Source organism: Acanthopagrus latus, chromosome 7, assembly GCF_904848185.1.
Source record: "Acanthopagrus latus isolate v.2019 chromosome 7, fAcaLat1.1, whole genome shotgun sequence".
NCBI classification, from domain to species: domain Eukaryota; kingdom Metazoa; phylum Chordata; class Actinopteri; order Spariformes; family Sparidae; genus Acanthopagrus; species Acanthopagrus latus.
The window spans coordinates 25,154,261-25,173,091 of record NC_051045.1 but is presented as its reverse complement, the minus strand read 5'-3'; the positions used below and the strand labels follow the sequence as shown (position 1 = coordinate 25,173,091).

The 18,831-nt window shown below is 44.5% G+C and overlaps 1 long non-coding RNA gene across 1 annotated transcript; it reads right to left on the bottom strand.

Moving 5' to 3' along the window:
- Positions 1–409: 409 nt before the first annotated feature.
- Positions 410–18,140, bottom strand: LOC119023077. The gene is made up of 4 exons (XR_005076155.1): positions 17,847–18,140; positions 11,546–11,654; positions 3,161–3,324; positions 410–483 (listed from the first exon to the last, which is right to left on the bottom strand). It is a non-coding gene; the product is annotated as an uncharacterized LOC119023077 (long non-coding RNA).
- Positions 18,141–18,831: the final 691 nt, after the last annotated feature.

The following is an 18,831-nucleotide window of genomic DNA, read 5'->3' as shown; positions in this document are numbered from 1 at the left end:
AAGTTAAGCACCCCCCTCTGTTTTCTGTTACACTATTCATAACACTATCTTTTAATAACAAATCGTTTAAATAACTCAAGAAATGAGGCGCGCAAAAAGAGGCTACATCTGTTGTTTCAGTTTATCAGCAGCATAAACAGTAAATGATTTTGAGCTGCTCAGATCTCAGGTTGTTGCTAGAGGTTGTGCATGTTAATCAGACTAAAACATTTAATATTTCTGTCTTCTCAGCTAGCACAAGCTGGTTATGGGTCTCTGATGATAGTAGATGGCTTCAAATTAAACATGAGGACAGTGCTGATTAACTATGTAATTTACATGACATTACAGATGTTTTTTAAAGCCTGTTTTATTGAATATATGTATTCAATGATAAATATATTGTCTTAAGCATATTTCACAACTCACCCGCTCCTTAGCAAATCAGACGACCCCGGACACAGCAGGCTCACAGCTGCTAGCAAGACGGCTAGTTCCTGTTAGCTGCAAAAAACAAAGACAGTGTTTTTGTTTCCTCTCTGAGGTGTCATTTTCTGATGACATGACAACCTTGCATATAAGCTTTAATGTAAGTGACCATCATTTATACTGTCTTCAGTTTGATATAGAGTGGCGATCCAAGCTCAAAAGCCAACTTAGCTAGTTAGCCTGCTATATAGGTAGCATATGTAGTGTTGTTAAGCCAAATAAATTGGTGTGTGTGTGCAAAGTCTGACAAGTAACATTAACATTATTTTGAAGCTGTTATCTAAGTATGGAGTGTTGCTTTTTTGTGACTTTCACAAAAACACCTCTGTCATGGTGGGATGGAATGATTTTCAAATAAAACGATAAAAAAAAAAAACATATCATTAATATAATTTCTTCACAGCCACGATCAGAGCACATTCCGACAAATGATAGAAGAAATAAACATAACAATATATTTCTCTGTGTTAAAGTTTTACAAAAGTTTTCAGAACAAAATGGACCATAGTTGAATAAATACCTTCACAGGTAAATGTGCGATATTTAAGAACAGGCCACGTCCCTGTTGGAAAAAACAACATGGACCAGCATATGTTGTGTTTTGGTGCTGGTATGCTTGTGCTGGTATGCTGGGATGTGTCAACAACTTAAACAAACTGTAGATACTGCACTAAATAATACAAAAACATGAATGCAACACTTTGTTTGTTGCTCCTGTTTCTCTCACAAGTTGAGGTAAACAATTTTTTACATTTTTTTTCTTTTGTATGTACACAAAATAATTACTGCTTTCAGATTTTGAGCACACATTTGTTAAAATCCAATAAGATAAGCCAGCCACCTGACAGGTGTGGCAAATCAAGATGCTGACTGAACAGGATTCAGGAACAGGATGCAGGGAACTTATGCTGGTGACCAGCATACTAGCACCAGGATGCCAGCATAATTAATGGGACCTTGCTTCATCATGCTGGTCCACCAGCTAAACCAGCACCACACCAGCACTAACCAGCATAGACCAGCATCGAAATCATGCTGATCTATTCTGTTTTTACCAGCACGGGTGTTGATTTCATACACACAACAAAAGCGGGTCAGCATATCAAAGTAAAATGCTAGCTGCTGCCAACTATAGCTGCTGTTAGCTAGTTAGCTCAGTTAGCTGTGTAGCTAGCAGTCCAGACTGTGAGCTTCCATGTAAGTGTAGATGTTTACACTGCTAGCACGGGCACATTTGGGCCAAGACAGGCTCTGGCTAGCTGGGGTAGCATGCTAACATGATTAGCAACGCAATACATGGACACCATAATGACAAAACTGTTAACTCTTCACATTCTGTCAAAAATTTTAGTTGAGCTTTGACTTTACTATTACTCACATCCTGCACCAGATATCGGCTGCAGAAACCTGTATTATAAAACTACCGAACTAAACTTCAGAGATCACTTTCGAACTGTATCCTGTTGACCCCGTATACCTGCGTTCAAAAACAGACAAGGTTTCGATAAAAGGAGAACGCGGAAAAAGCAGGGGTCGGTCACAGGTGCAGTGAAGAAACGTAAGGTCAAAAATAAAAAAAAAACTGTCACAGCGCTTGGCAGACAACATGACCAGAGATGTTAGATGATGGATAATGGTGGTCTGAATGGGAAAGGCAAACCGGAGCTCAAAGCGGGTGAAGGAGGGCAGGCGGAAACAAAGAAGGGGAGAGAAAAGAACTGACAGCGGCGCACTGTTTCGAGTTTACTTCACATCAACAAGCGCTCACACACACAAACTCTCTCTCACACACACACACACACACACACACACACACAGAGGAGAGTATACACTAGCTGTCTGATGTTGAGGAGTGTTTGTATGTTGGGTCACGCTGAGGCTGAGTGCTGCAGGTGTTATTTACCCATGTCTGTATGGCCCGCCAATACGCCGTGTAAAAAGCACTGATGGGCTGGTTTCAAAGAGCCTTACCTGCTCTTTCAGCATCAAAAAGTGCACTTAGGAGCCTCTGTAATTTTCCATCCCTTTCCTCGGCTGAGACTGGGTTATATTATGATGAGCAATAGTCTCTCACTCTCTCTCTCTCTCTCTCTCGTCCTCTCTCCAGCCGCTCGTCTTTCATCCTCACCTCCTCCCCCACTCCTCCAGTCTGCCCCTGTGCCGACGGTTTCACATACAACACAGAAGCTTTTGTTGCATTAATAACAAGCGCTGACTTTTACCCAAAAGAATAAGAAAAAGGAAGAAAAAAAGAGACGGTTTGACTTTAAACTCAGTGTGCTCCTGGTGGTGTTTCGATTGTAATCAGAATTTTATGCAAAAAAAAAAAAAAAAAAAATGGAATGGAATGCATTAGATAAAGGTGTTAATGCGCGGCAGACGTATTTAAGATGTAATCATTCAAAGCTCCTCAGTAGGTGGTCTGAAATGCATCTGGGCACATTAAAAGCAAGCTGTATGTGCAGTGTGTGGCCAATCAACATAGCGCTATGATTACATTTAGCAGATAATGCTTTGCATGTGGATCTAATCAAAATCACACGTGGTTTAGATACAAAGTATCTAAACCACGTGTGATAAATCTTTTATTGCTTCTTTATGTTTTGTCGATGGTCAGGCTGTTTATCAGAAATACTTTGGCGAAAGCAGTCCAAGTTCCCTGCCTTGTAAAAGTAAAGCTAGTACAACTTACTTTACCCGTCATGGCTCTTCTTCCATCTCTCGTCCTCTCCGGAGCGGTCCAGCTGGTCAGGTTGGATGAATGAAAGATGCCATGAGCTGTGATGGTCTCAGAACACCTGCTTTCTTCTCCAATGATGACGACAGTATTTCTGCTGTACGTATCTCAGCAATAAGCTGAAAAAATGTCCACCGAAGAAGCGGTAAATACGTTGAACGAACTCCTGCTACAGGACAGCACTCTGTCCACCAGAATCAACTTCCCGGTTTCCACAGACACTCCACATGGAAGAAGTTGAGAGCAGAGCCTTGATTAACTTCAGGGGAACTGCTACTAGTCAGAGCTCAAACATGTCCTTAAAGACTCCGTAAGGACACTCCCACACAGAGTTTAAAAGCCTGCAACTCCCCTCCAGTTAGTTACAAGTGAAGTGAGGTGAAATGCAAGAAACTGAAACACATCTAGTTGCCTACAATACAGCACTTCGATTAACATGGCCCTGAAGACTGACAAGCTTCATCACCGATTCCAATGAACTTTTAACAAACCTCACCAAAAATGGAAAATGAAATGGGCTGCCGTTAGTGAAAAACCAACATGTTTTCACTGTATTTTCGCCCAATTCTGTGGTTTTCTTCAGGTTTACTGATGGAGTTCATCCTTCTCAGCCACACTGTTCCCAACCAGGAAGCTGTTTTAAGCAAAAACTCTGACAAAGCCACTGCTTAGTGATATTGTGTCTAATTTTTCCCCACGCTATGTTTTTTTTTCAATGTACTGTCTCGAAGTTAGAGATTCCAGTGCTGTGACAACAGTAGTAGGCTACTGCCGGATGTAACTCCAGATCTGTCTGAGTTAATGTATTACCACATATATACAATATACTGTAGGGAAACTACTAATTTTTGAAATGTAAAAAAAAAACAAAAAACAAAACATTAAATCAAAATAAGCTGATCAGAAATACAGTTTAGACATTGTTGATGTGTAAAGCATCGAGCAGGAAATGGCTGAACTCGAATGGAGTATCTACACAGGTACACAGAGGATCATTATCAGCGACCATCACTCCTGTGGTCTGAAGGCAAATCACGTTGGCGACTCCAAGTTTGTTTTGCTGAAAGTTGTTAATTGATCATTCACCCAGTCGTTAATTGTTAAGAGCATAAACAAACACACACACACACAAAAAAAGTCATTTCCCTTGTTTATTCCATCACTGTCTTGGTCGCGGAGGCATGAAAATGCCAATATTTCAGGCAGTAAACAACAACAGTAAATTTCAGACATTAATTGCTTAATTGCTGAGAGTATTTTATCCACCATATTAACATAAGCATTTCCTTGGAAGGATAGTGCTAGCATAGCAGAAAATTGGCCTGCGGGGCTTAGGGGAATTAGAAAGGCAGATTGCATGACGTGGTGGAGGGAGCAGTCTAAGCTAGCGGAACCGACATTTGAAGCTTTTCCCCCCCTAATTATGATCCTTCTGTGCATTTCTTAGTCCGCTCCCTTTCCCTCAAAACTCTTTCAGAGCTCATTTCGTTCACTTGGAAGGGATTTGTCGTCTTTGATTTTTTTTTTTTTTCCTTTTATTATTATTTTTTTTTGTATTCTGATGAAGACGGAGCTCTTTTTCAAATGACATGTAAAGTTTTCTCTCTCAATTCAATTCAAAGTCTATTTTCTGAAAGGATTTCTGTTTTTAATAGCTGCATTTTCACGTTCAAGGTCAAAGCTGTACGACACATACTGTATTTTTGCGCCTCATTTCGCATTTCCCTCCAAGCCTGATTCATTCATTATTTAAGAATTCGCCTCAGTCCGATGGTACATGCATAATTCTTGTGCTTCCCAGACATTCTTCAATCCTCGCCGTTTACTTTCTGTATTTATCTCTCGCTCCTGTTCCTCTTCCTTCATTTCCCTCCAAACATTGCCCACCCATCCGGCGTGAAACAAAGAATAAAACCTCCTAAACGAGATCACCCACCATGTAATCTAGCCAAACAAATGACGGGGCGCCCGCTGTTTTAGCGACGCGCCGGCCGCCGACGGCTCCCGCTGTCCGTGATGGCAGCTTGTGTGCACGACTAAATGCACCACGCTGATGGCAGCCGCAGCACGGCGAGACGCTCCGCTTTCATTTCCATTTACCCTGCGCTGTTTGCTGACTCCGGAGATGCTTGTATTAATGGGAAATAGGAGGTAATGAAATGCTGAGGGGAAATAAAACTCGCCCTTCCTCCCTTCCCCTCTCTGCTCGCTGCTCTATCTTCCCGTACCTGCTGCTGCGAACATGCACATTATCACACCTTCCTGCAAAAGCTCGCCCCCTCGTCCGTTCTGGCTCATTACAATGATAAAGGTCCGTGGAAAAAAAAAAAAAAAGAAAGTCCCAATCTTTCATTTCACAAGCTCGGAACCGTCAGCACTTTTCTCCCCCCGCGATATTGTTGGGGGGAAATCTCCCTCATCTGATGTAAGTTGACCTCTGTCTGCTCGTCTTCATGGTAGTCAGAGGCCACAATAGGAGCAGCTGTAATACAAGTGGCTCTGACTCCGGACTTTAATCTGCCTGCTGGAGCTACAAACTGCCGCTTTTTTTTTTTTTTACTGTCTCACTTTTAGACCCTCATCTCATCTCTCTCTCTCTCTGCCAAACTCTCTCTGATTTCTTTCCTTAACCGCATTTATCCGTTTCCACCTTTCCCCCACTCATCACCTCCAGCTCTTTATTTCTGTTTGGTGACTGCTGAGTGCTGCATCTGCAGGAGCAATTACCTGGTTTTTAAAAGGGAAATTCCATAAAACTAACTAATTTTTCTCTGAAGACTGATGTACGCTGGGAGCAGTATTTGCTTTATCCGTGAGTACTGCCAGTACAACAGATAATATGTTGGCAGCTTGACGGCTGTTTAGTTTTATGCTCACATCATATTGTTGAATTGTACTGTGAAATATTTTACAAAAAGATACGTGTGACGCTCTCTCTTTACACAGGATCACTGATGTGGGTAAGTTATAGGTAATTATCACCATCATGCGCGCTGACCAACTTCATACAACTGGTGTCTGTATTACAAACCCGATGGGATAGTATGAGCTCAGTCTTCTCTTGACAAGAGAGAATGTTTGCCCTCAGTTATAAGTGAGAAGAGCTCCAGCTGAACCAACACGACGCGTGGTCCTGTAAGTGCAATTGGCCGTAAAAAAAACTTCTTCCGATGGCTTAACTGAGTTGAATTTATTCGGAAAACAACTACTTTGTTGCTGCAGGAAGTTAGATCTTGTTTTCCCCAGCGCTCTCAACAAAAACAAAACTGAGAGTCAGAAATGAGCTCAACTTTCTTGTTTGCCTCGTGAGAAGATAGACAGCAATCAACCGGGCTGCAGGACAGGGAGCAACGATTTTCTGTTTTCACGTAGACAGCCTTGTTGGACAGCGGGGAACTGACCGGTGCCCGTTACTGCTCGTATTTGAGAGTGTCGGGCCAAATGTTATTTCGATTTTCAAAGTAACTCACAGACCATTAAGCAAAGGCGGAGGGCCGCGCGTGGCCGTCAGGGCGTAGTTTGGACACCCCTATTCTGCAAGCATATGGAGCCCCTTGAACAGAGATTTGCCGCACTCGGACCGAGATTGTGTGGTGTCCTTAAATTGCCACAGTCTGCCGGTCTACCTGCAATCCAAACTTTTTTTTTTTTTTTTTTTTTTTTCCATCCTGGTTAGCAGATGACAGCCTCTGCAAAAGGGCAGGCCCCGTAACTACCAGCAACAGTTCACAGGGGGAACAGCAGTATCGATCGAGCGGAGACTCATCACTCCCAGCTATCTTCTCCACAAATCTGATGTTATGACATTTAAGATTTGATGCCAGGAGGAATAAAACAGTTGCCCATAGACGGCCAAGTGACCGCAGATGATAGGCGGCGAGCACAGGTTTTTTGATTGACACAGAGCCATGGCCCCGGTGTGGAAGACTTAAGCTGTTAATACGCCCGATAAATCTCCCACTCCATTAAAGCTATAGGCGGCGGAGGCCTCGTTAATTGCTGTGTTGACACATGACTGCTCTAATTTTAGTTCAAGTTACTTTCATTCTCCTCATCAGGTGTAATTTCCCTGCCCTGCTCGGAATGTTAACCACTTTCAGAGTTTACCCCTGAAGCATTCCTGTACGTTCTGCACAGGGTGGTTATGTGATGTAAAGACAGCAGGTTCTCAGGTGTTAACCCTTTAATGCAAACTAAATATGAAAAAAGAAAAAAAAACACCTTTATATCCAGTATTGGCCCTAAAATAAATAAGCGGACTTGCACTTGTGCTTTTATGGTCTACCAAACACACGTGCTTTTACCACACATGCCACCGCTAAGCACACACGCCCATGCACTGGAGACAGAGGGTGCCGTGGAGGTTTACACCAACTGGGAGATTTCGGGGATCAAAACGACCGACCCTCCGAATAGAGGATGACCCGCTCCAGTCAACACATTGAAGGAATCCAGCTGAGAGATTTCCATTGATGCTGTCTTCACACAATCAAAGTCCAACATCAAGCTAAGTGCACAGCAGGCAACACAAGAAGAAGTCACGACAAGTTTAACTGACGCTGTGAGGGAACGAGTGGAAACTGTGGAAGGTGAACAGGGCTCACTGGGGTTCAGGTGAGTCCTGCTCCCCATTGGCGACCGAGGCACTTGGTGCATGTTGTCATTATTAAATCCCCTCGACCAAGCGACAAATTAATTTACCAGTATTCCCTGTGCTGTGAGGTGACCCCTTAACATTAAACGTTCCTCCAGCGGAATTTGTGCTGGTACTTAGTTGCTCTGAGATCAGAGCCTTCTCTCTGACAAACCACATAGCTGTTTGCCATAAATGGTCAACTCCGTTGACGTTAAGTGTCTCTGACTCGACTGAATTTATTTGCCAAAATCGCCAGCAGCGTTTTGCCATCAATGTCCCCTCAAGCTCAAATTACAGTCTCGCATCTGCATGGCCATGAGGGTCCCACGCGACATGAACTTCATCATCCGACTGTGTCAGTGTGTGTGTGTGTGTGTGGGGGGGGTGGACGGACAGCCCACATAATATAAACAGAACCTTTTTTGGACTATATCCAGCCCTTCAGGGTGCAAACAGTGTGGGTGAGATGAATATGATACAGGAGGCCACTACACCTGGACAGCTGTTCAGCTAACTGATCAGACTGAAAGCAGAACTACATCGAAGGAAAAGTTCACCCAGCAGTGAAAATTCAGTCATTGTCATTGCCCTGAATTGAAAAGACATTATTTACATTCTCAGTGCTCACTGAGCTTTTGCATCGACCTCAGACTTTGTGGATGCTAACAGCTTTAGCTTTGCAACAACAGTGAAGATTTTGGCTTAAAATCGGATATAGAAAATGTCTTTTCATATACGTTTTGCATCTCGGGGCTGCCGTCAGAGGAGGTGTATGCTTTTATTATGTTATCACTTTTTCACATTTCAAAACAAGTCCCCGGCTGCCTCAGTTGTTTAGGAGGAGTGCTGCAGCACTGTTTTGCCGTGAAGGTCCAGACATCTTTCGGGGACTATGGAACTTCGCCAGCAGCATAAGAGTGAGCAGATAATGACTGGATTTCCCTTTTTGGGGGGAACTTTCCTTTTTAACATGCAAAGGGCTCTGCGATGCTTAAGGTTCTACTGTGATGATTAAGTCTCATCATTCTACCCTTTGCCTCCATGGCTGATCGGTACACTGCAGAATTACACTGCTCGTATGGCAAAGGAATCTACCAGGATGTGCGCTTGCACTCGTCTGACTGACTTATTCAGCGCATCGTAACTCTGTGTTATGGCAAAGGTTGAGTCAGTTTCTACATTTTTGCCAGGCGACCCTTCATGTTTCGCCGGAGCCCTCGTGCCTTTGCACCCCATCACAGTGGCCTCATTAATGCAAATGTGGGGGCTGCAGTCCGTCTGGCCTTAAGTAGGCTTCAACTGAAGTGCTCGTCAGACGGTTGAGCTGCATCTGAACGCCCCTCCTCCTACACCTTTCTGACATCAGAACTACTACCCACGTTCCTGACGAAATACTTGCTTTTTCTTTTTTTTTTCTCCTTTACAGAAGGAATGATTCATGTACAAAGATGAGCCTATATCTCAATCTCTTTGATATACGGAGACACCGCAAAGCAAAGCTGAAATCTCAAAGCTTTGCCCAAATAATAGAGGAGAATACCATTCTGACATTACCAAGATTAGGGGTTCAGTTGGCACTCGGGGGACCACCTGTGCTGAAAATATATGCACTCGTGATGCTGCATGGCACTTTGGGTAAAAGCAGCCGTCAAATGGCATGTTATTAGTTTCACCTATTAGACCCATTTCTGTCATGAATAGGAAATGCAGCTGGAGCAGGGACAGGATATACTGTAGTGGGACTATTTAATCCGTGAAAGTGAGACAGGGATTGTGCTAATGGCTATTTTGCAGCACTTGTCATATTTTGGTACACTTTGTATCCAGATATGGCGTGATTAAAGCCCTCACCTTCACACGGAATTACATTCCTGCCGATCATCTCTCTTGAAGCACTTAGCGACTGTCAGACCGTCTCGTGCTGAAACCCATCAATCTGATTTTTTTTTTTATTTTTTTGTTGAGGGATCTGCGATTGATGTCGATGGAATGAAACGGCGGACCAAAAAATAAAACATCTCCGCAGTGACAGATTTGCACACGCTGGAACGGGTCGAAATGTGTCATAATATGATGCCGCGGCAGCTATTTTTGATTCAAATGGGGGCTGCGTCTCTTTCTTTTCATTTCACAGCAAAGAAGAAGATGTTAGTGGAGCTTAAAGACAGGCAAATACAAAAACACGACTGAAACATGAAAGCAGTCTCCTCTTTGATTTGGCCATATATCCTATTTTGAAATCTATGGATGTTTAAATTCCCAAACATTGATTTTGTCTCTGTTTGCAATGCTAAGTTGTAGTTTTGACCGCGTCCTCCAATGATGTTTTCCATTTATTTTACCATCATTCGTCGCAGCTCGAAGAGAGAGAAAGACGGAAAGAAGGGGGGTTGGGGGGGGGTTGGGGTGGGGGGGGGATATTAATTTGAAATGAGGGAGACCTCACACACCTCCATTATCACAGAATTTGTTTTGGTGTTTTAATACTTATACAGTGGTAAATTCAAAATTAATTATGCATGAATTTGATGCATAAATTACTGGTTGAGACACGGGGAAGCAAAACCCAGAAGAAAATGGAAATCGGTAGCTATCAAAGGACAACGTCAAAAAAAATCTTCCACTGTGTGCCGAAGATGGGAAAATAAATGTTTATCTCCGGGTCACTGGGGGTGTTAATTAGAATAGCGTTTTCTTCTTTTTCTTTCCTGTCTTTCTCCCGAGCATGAATGGCGCCGGGATTGCCGCCGCAAGGCCGCCTCTGATGCGTTGTAAATGACGGCTCGTCAACTCAAAGGACATTGCCAATGACAGGTTGCCTGTTCCTCTGAAGACCGCATTGTCCGACCTGATGGCTCCGAGGAGACGTGATTGCGGCGCGATTAGGGCGTACGCCACACATTAACCGTTGTTTACGCTGATTGGATATGCAGGGACGATGCTTTAATAGCATCCGTGAGCGTCAGCGCTGCGGTACATCCCGTTCCATGTTGAGCTGCTAAAGCGAAAAATTAGCGGGAGAAGAAAATCGCACGGGAGTTTGCAGATCCTTGTATTGGTCGACGCCTTCACGCGTGGTGAATGATTGCATAGCTCCATATTATTTGTGTCGGTGTGCGCGCGTTCCTAAATGGCCGCTTTATTTCAATTTCCATCAGAGGCTCTGATTGCAGCCATAACCTCTCGACGAGCATCCGAGGAGAACGCTCCCTCTGTGTTTGTCAGCTCCCAAATGTGCACTCCATCTGACAAACTGCTCACAGCAGCATTTTCACCAAACATGATGGTAATCAGACAACGTGTGTTTTCCACCGCTACGGCTCTCGCTTCTGCACCTGTAGAGAGATTTCAGATGCGCACCAAAACCTCGGCTTTCCTGAGGAGGATGGAGGGAGTGTGTGTGTGTGTGTGCGCGTGTGTGCGTCTGTGTGTGTTTGCTGTGTGTGGAGGACTGTAAACATGATTCACCGCAGGGGTCTGATCAAATCTCTACCGCAGTGTGGAAGGGAGGGGGAGCGGGCTTCTTTACGCTGGTCTAAGAAGAACTACAGGGCAGCAGAAGTCTCTCCTCTGCTTTGCGATGAACGGTTAGAGTGCAGCCTTTTTTTTCTATGGGTGCTTGCGAGCCAGGTCTTTACATGGTTGGTTAGTCCAGTATACCTGCGAAGAATGATTTATCGGAGAGAGGAGCTTCGGTTACTCACCTGCGCTTCAAGTGTCTCGGTGTAGCGGTCCTCCACAGACTGCCGGTCCACGGGCCGTGTTGTGTTCAGAGTACGCCTGCAGATTCGCCATCTGTTTCCTATCTGCACTCTGTCGAAAGCATTAAATAGGCTGATTATAGACATTATCAGTAAGTGCCACCCATTGTGACAACAGATGTAAAACACGTTAGCGACGCTGCTGTAAAAAAAAAAAAAAAGAAACGGTTCATTCCTTCGTTCGGAAATCCAGTTCGGCTGGAGGTGAGTGGATGGCACGTTATCATGTGGCGCATCCATCAGCTGAACAGGTGAGAAACAACAACACGCGATACATCAGCGGTTATTGTCGAGCCGACGACAAAGCGGACAGAACGGCTCTGGTTCTGACTTTGAGAATCAATGCGTTCACTGCAGGGAAAGAAAAACACGCCACGGTGTGTATCTCCATCCTTTTCATCGGAGGACATTGATTCAGCCACCTGTCCCTTTCTCAGACACCTTAAACTAATTAGGCCCTCATAGCAGAGCAGGAGCAAAGTATCCGACAATTAACTCCAGCACTGTGCTCCTATGGCATTTAGTTTTCAACGTGTTCCATTGTTAGCTATTGACTAAATGCCACGCGGGCATCGATCCCCCTCGACCATTAGCATGCGTCTGATTCTCATCTCATAATGCTGGTTAGATCGTGTTTACGGTCAAAACTCCTGCTGTCCATCAGGGCGGACGGGATGATGATGTCTTAGCACCACTGGACTGTCAAGTGTCCCCTCCCACGCTGCAGAAGACCCCCACGACAGGCAACGAGGGTTAAAAAATTAAAAATCCCCTGTATAAAACACTGTACTTTGAATAATAATAATCTGTGTTCAGCTCATTGTTAACATAAGAATTATAAAACGTCTATATAAAAGGATATCTAGCCCTTCTCCCTAACATAAAATTCCAGAATATATGAAAATGTAATTATGTTTCGATGTGTTTGATTGTTGGTAACAAGATGTAATGTCCATTAAAGTCCCTACTTCACGACTGTGTATTGAATATTGGATCATAATCAAAAACACACAGCGACGACTGTTAAGCGTCCGACATGCGACGCACAATCACTGTGTATGGTCTGTTAAAATGACATCACGGAGCCTCTCGGGGTCCTAAACCACCATGTGCTGCATAGTCCAGTCCAGCAGTGGATCTCCACATTTTGTTGCCTGGTCAGCGCCAGAGAGAGGAGCTCTCTGGACTTCATCTCTCCCAGTCGGCACCGATGAAGTTACAGGCATAGTTGGGTTTTGTCTGTGAGAGCTAATGTGTTGCTTCTGTGCTCAGGCTAGCTTGACATTTAGCCCGCGCTGGGCTTTGAATCCCTCCCTCTCCTCCTCACTGATCGGCAGCGTGATGCACTGTTCTCCCCCAACATCACACTATCTTTCACAGTGTTGCACAGCTTGGTGCTATGGTGCCACCTCTAAACTGAGGAGCAGAGTCCCATTTTGACTTACATTTGACTTTGTTACCTTTCTGGAGGCTGTTTCTGGAGCCCGTGCCAGCGATGCATTAACACAGAGCGCGTCTGCATGCAAAAATAACCTTTAGACCAACACACGTAACCATTTAAAGCTAATCTCGGCGTATGAAAGTTCCAGAGCTCACTAATTAACATGTAATCCATACAAAATGTTGTCAACTAACTGGAGTCTTTGCTGACCACATTACAGCACTGGTCAAAATGACTGATGTAGCTGTGTTTTAGCGCCGAATGTTCCAGATTTGGCTCTTGGAAGACGGCAGGAATGGAAGTGCTGCGATCTTTCAAATACATTCTTCTTCACCTGCAGTGATCACCACCAGGCACTCGTGTATATATGCACACATTAAGTCGGTGCGTGCACACAGCGCACACGCTCTCGCCGCCTTTTTGCCACCATTACACACACACGGATGCACATAAACAACTCGCAGCCAATTATTCTCTCTTTAATTATTTTGCATGCTGCCCTTTGTGGTGATTACCGTGACCTTTCCCTCTAGAGCGTCTCCTCCACTCTGCCTCTGCCAGCCCACCATCTTGGAGGCTTTTAGCCCCCATGTTTCAAACGCGCTCCCAGAAAGCCGGCCCCCGTAATCGACCAAGCGAAAGACTGAGACCAATTAAAAGTATTTTACCCAGCACTTAAGGTTGACAGGAGCTGGCGCACTCAGCTCGGCAAATGCCATTTTAACGGCAAATTCATGAATGTGTAATTGTTGGGCTAATGAACCTGATGGTTTGAGTGTTGTAATAGAGGGACCCCCCACCTGGGCTGCGTCTCTCACACACACACACACACACACGCACTAGACGCAGGCATTTCTGCTGATTTTATTCATTAGACCTGTTTATTCGGCTAGCGGGAACATCAAGTCGGCGCCTAATCATTCTGAGATCCTCTAACAGGGTTTGAATAGCTCTTTCTCCCAAGAAGAGAACCGCATAGAAGAGAAACAAACATACATTAAGTGCCCGTATGCTCAGTGTTACAGTGCGCATTGAAATACACTGCACCGCTGCAACAACAGCTGCAGCCAAATTGACCATTTTCTCCACCCTCCCTCCCCCTTTTTTTTCCCTTGTTGCTACACCTGTCAGGATTTCTATTCCTGCGCGGCACGCGAGCGCTTTAGCCTGATAATGATGTAGTAGTAATTTCTGAAACAATGGGTCCTTGATTGCAGGCAGACTTTCAACAAAAGCAGGCTTCTTCGTTTCCAGCCGCCCACCGTCAATTCTACCTGCTGAAATTACAACTCTCGCTGGCGGATTTTATCAGCTAAAGCTAGCTAGCAGGTCTGCCTAGCATTATCTTAATTAAATGAAACCGTCGCTCCAACCTCTCCTCAGTGTTTCAAGCGCACTTTTTTTTTTTCAAAGAATTCTGTAAGAGGAGTCCTAAAATATGTGTCTACATACAGGATATAGTGCTAAATGACTGAGGATATAGCTGCATGTCAAAGAATCAGTATCCATTGTACCATTATACATTCATATGCTGTCTACATTCATATGCACAGTCTGTAATCCAACACACTAATTAAATCAGCTAGTGCACTTTTTTGGTCTGGGAAGTGACGCTCGGTTATACCGTAGTCGGCAGGTGGTCGGACGTGCTTACGACAAACCGACAAACGCTGTGTTTTATCTGTTATCTTTTTGCTTTTGTGCTTTTGGCTAAAACACGCACACACACACACACACACACTTTTTTGTGGCCATGACCTGATTCCTGCAAACAAACTAAGCCCTATAAAATGAATGGTCAGTTTTAGGTGTTTGGTTGAGGCTGACATGAGCTTTCGTGAAGTTACGATGAAAACAGCGTCGCCGGACCACTCGCAAGGACATTTGTTTGTGGAGAACGAGGTTTGACTTAGTAGAAATCTCATTCCCACAAATTTCAATCCCATTTTAATGTTTCAGAGCAAACGCAACATAGACACCTCTAAGTTCTAATAAATGCTGCACCATTGGGTTAAATTTCTGTATATTCTTGCATGCTCATCAGGTTTGTCTGGTTCGGATGTGTAAAACAGCAACACAGTCATTAGCCTCAGCAGAGAGGCTGCGGGAAATTAACATACAACCCTCCCACCAGAGCTCATATGAGTGACAAAGGTCATGGCACCTGCACGCGTTTGTAATAGAGTTGGTAGACGGTTAAACTCACTCCCATGGTGGAAATTCTAAATGCCACCTAATTTGCGAGCACATTCAAATTAGCTTGAATGCTGGTGTGGCTATCGATCATGCTGCCAGGGGCAGGACAAATGGGTTCAAAAGCGGAGAAGTTAGCCGCGGAAACTGTACTGTGAGGCTACGCGTACATGCAGTGCAGAGACATTATGAAAACACAGGATTCTGTCTAACATTTTCACCTCCTTTGTATTATGGAAAACTTCTAAAAACCTTTATTTTTACGTTTCTAAAACACGATGCCTATGCGAGGGGATCTGTGCAAAAAAGTCCATGTCCACCTTTCTTCCACTCCCTTCAGCTGTGTGTTGTCCCTTTCCTGTGGTTATTACACGGGCCTCCACCAGGCTTTGTTTGGCCTTCCACGAGGCTCCAGCGGGACCTAATGACTTTCATTATCAGATGGGGGAATTTAATTTGAGCTGCACCGCTGTCAGAGATGAGTAGCTCGATACGGAGCCACGCAGGAGAAAATAAAAGAGTGAGTAATTACTCTTTAGGGGTGTGGGTGGGGGTGGGTTGCAGTTTGCGGGTGACGGGAGCACAGCGGGTCGGGGACACCGAGAGAAAGAGTGGGAGCCGGGCAAAAGAGAGACGCCGAGCGTGGTTTATGAAAGAAATCAATAGTGGTGTCGCCGCCGTCAGGTTATGAGATTTGAGTTGGGATCTGTTTCCTCATTGTGACCGGCGCAATGGTCCGCGTTATTATCCACGAGTCCACCAGACGGGTGAGCAAACAATAGGGGAGGCTGGGTGAGCGCGAGGAGCTGTTTGTGGGGAACACGAGAGCGAGGCCAGATTAGTAATGTGTGATTAGGAAGCTATTCACTTGCGGAATTACTGCCTTCCACCTCTTGACAAACACCCCGTCCCCACCCCCACGCAACACAAACCTGATGAGACTGGCTCATTTCTGAGACAGACTGAAGAGAGAAATGATGGTGGGAGATAAATATTCATCAATTGCATTTCAATTTCCCAAACAGTTTCATACACAAAAGTGATGGCTGTATATGTGTGGGGACTTTTGCAGAAATGCGCAAGATGAAATAACTGGCGGCTGATTGCGATGCGCGCAGATCAAATTGCCGTCTTTGCCGCGCGGTTCACAGTCAAAGCAGATGTTGTGACATTGTCTTGCTCGTCTCGCTCGCGGCTCACTTTGGCGGCAGAAAAGTGACACCATCGCGCCAACCTTGATGAAGACAAGAAGCCTGTAGTAAATGGGAATCTCTCTGAGGTGTGCCACTGCCAGCTCGGCTCCCTCCTCTTCCAGCATTTGTAAATCTCCCATCTGTCTCCACAGGTCTCTCCAATAGCAGGAAGCCTGCTCTGCTGCAAAGCATCAGTGTGGTAGCTTGTGCTTATAAGCCAAGTATCACAGGCTGCCAAAACAACATGGGATGAAGGAAGCTTATAGCGTGCAGCTCGTCGCGGCACATAGAAGCATGCGCTACTATTAAAGTCACACTGAAATTATTATTATTATTATTATTATTATTATTATTATTATTATTATTATTTTAGCAAGAAGTCAGTACATCCTTGTCACTTGTTTTTGGCATGTGTGGTCAGAGTTGTACCCCCCCCCCCCCCAAAAAAAAAAAACGTGATTTTCATTATTTTTTCTGCATTGCCTCTAATATTGCTGTTGTCCAGGAGGGTGAATGTGGTGCCATTATGACAACGTACATTACTATGTGTGGTAAATCAAATCACAGTTTATTTCAAAGCACTGAGGTTGGCGTTTAGGCAGGCCTTCATCAGAAAAACAACCACATAGGTCAAATGTGAAAGCAGCTTCTTATGACCCATATTTACGTTTCCTGTGAGGCACTAGTAATTTTTACGGGAACAAAGCGGGAACTCCACATTTAGATGTGGTTGGGTCAAAGAAGCACAGGACTTTCACGCAGGTGACCACCGTTCATGTGCTTTATTGACAGAACAGCTGAAGTTACGCAGCAAAGGGTCCCAGGCTGGGACTCAAACCCGGGGCCGCTACAGCAAGGACAAAGCCTCAGTGCATGTGACTCTACCAACTGAGCTAAATGGTGCCCCGTATCTGAAGTTCCTTAGGCAACAAGTTATTTTTATCCAAACCACAATATTTTGAACAGAACCGAGTACTTTTAATACCAAAACCTAACCAAGTTGTCCTCTAAACCAAGAGAGAGCTAGTTAAGTTAATTAGGGGTTTTCTTTCCTAAATATAACCAGTTTCCTTGCCCAAACCCAACCAAGTAGTTTTCTTCCTGAAATCTAACCAAGCAGTCTCTTTACCTAAACCAGACCAAGTAGTTTCCATGGTTTAACCCTCCTTTGGAGTTTTAACCCCAACCTAACCCTGACCATAACCCTTACCAAACAGTTTTCTTGCCTAACCAAACTGTCAGCATATGAGTCCACCTGTTGCTGGTGTCGTTCAGGAATGTTGATACAAGGCAACCGACATATTCAGTCATTTGGGTATAAGGCTGTATTGTTTTGGCAATGTGAACATTTGCCTTCATCTCTGGATCCACAAAAAAAAAAAAAAAAGAAAATGCTGAAGTCAGAGAGACAACCTACCTTATATAATGTGGGAAGAATGTAACTCTGCATGGAAGATGCTTGAGATTCAGCAGGGGTTGAAACAACATCCACAAAAAAACAACACCTAGTGTGAGTCAGTGTTAATGTAAGCGGGCTAGGTAAACTAGCGTCCACTTTTGGAGCTGAATACGAATCCGACAGCACAGGAGGTCCTCCCTCATGTAGAATGCTGCGGGAGAGAGTCGAAAGAGGTCTTAAAAACTTGTTGCATCAGCTTTGGACGGCCCACAAATGCTGAAACAGGACTCTGATCCAGTCAGCAACACACCACAAAAGTTGACAGTGCGTCTCCTAGCAACACTGGGGCTCGACTGTCAGTCAACCGCTGCCCACACAGGGGCCTGAAGCTTAGGCACTGTTTCCACAAATACGTCCAAAAACAGCCTTATCCTCTAAAAGTGATTAATATGCAGTAGTATGCAATAATGGCAGTAGTATCAGCATCGTCCTCATTTCCCAGCTCAAAAGGTGAACATAATTCAAATTCACATCGTATTTATATATCAATAACACCGACAAAGTTATTGTTGCATGAGATAATGAGAATGGAGCATTGATTCGTGGCGATCAAAGCGAAGGGGGAGAACCATCATTAAATTATTTACGGCCAACGTCTGATACGCTGTACTCTGCAAATGAATGCATGCCGATCAAACGGCATCATTGCTGCAGGTAATGTTCAGTCCACTTTGAAACCCCTCAGAGCCGCGACCGTCGGCGTTGTTGGAAATTTCAGGAGAGAACTGAAACCGACCCGAACAACAACGGCCACTGCGGTGGATGTCCATGCCTGACCCACAGAAAAGTGACACGGAAGCTTAAATAATGTGAGTTTTTCGCCTTGAGGAGGCTGAGCACGATGCCTGCGCCACCCCTCTCGTCGCTTGAGCTGGTCCACTTCCTGCTCCAACACTTGTCACTCATTTTGATGAGCTGTCCACCTTGATACTGCATTTAGCCG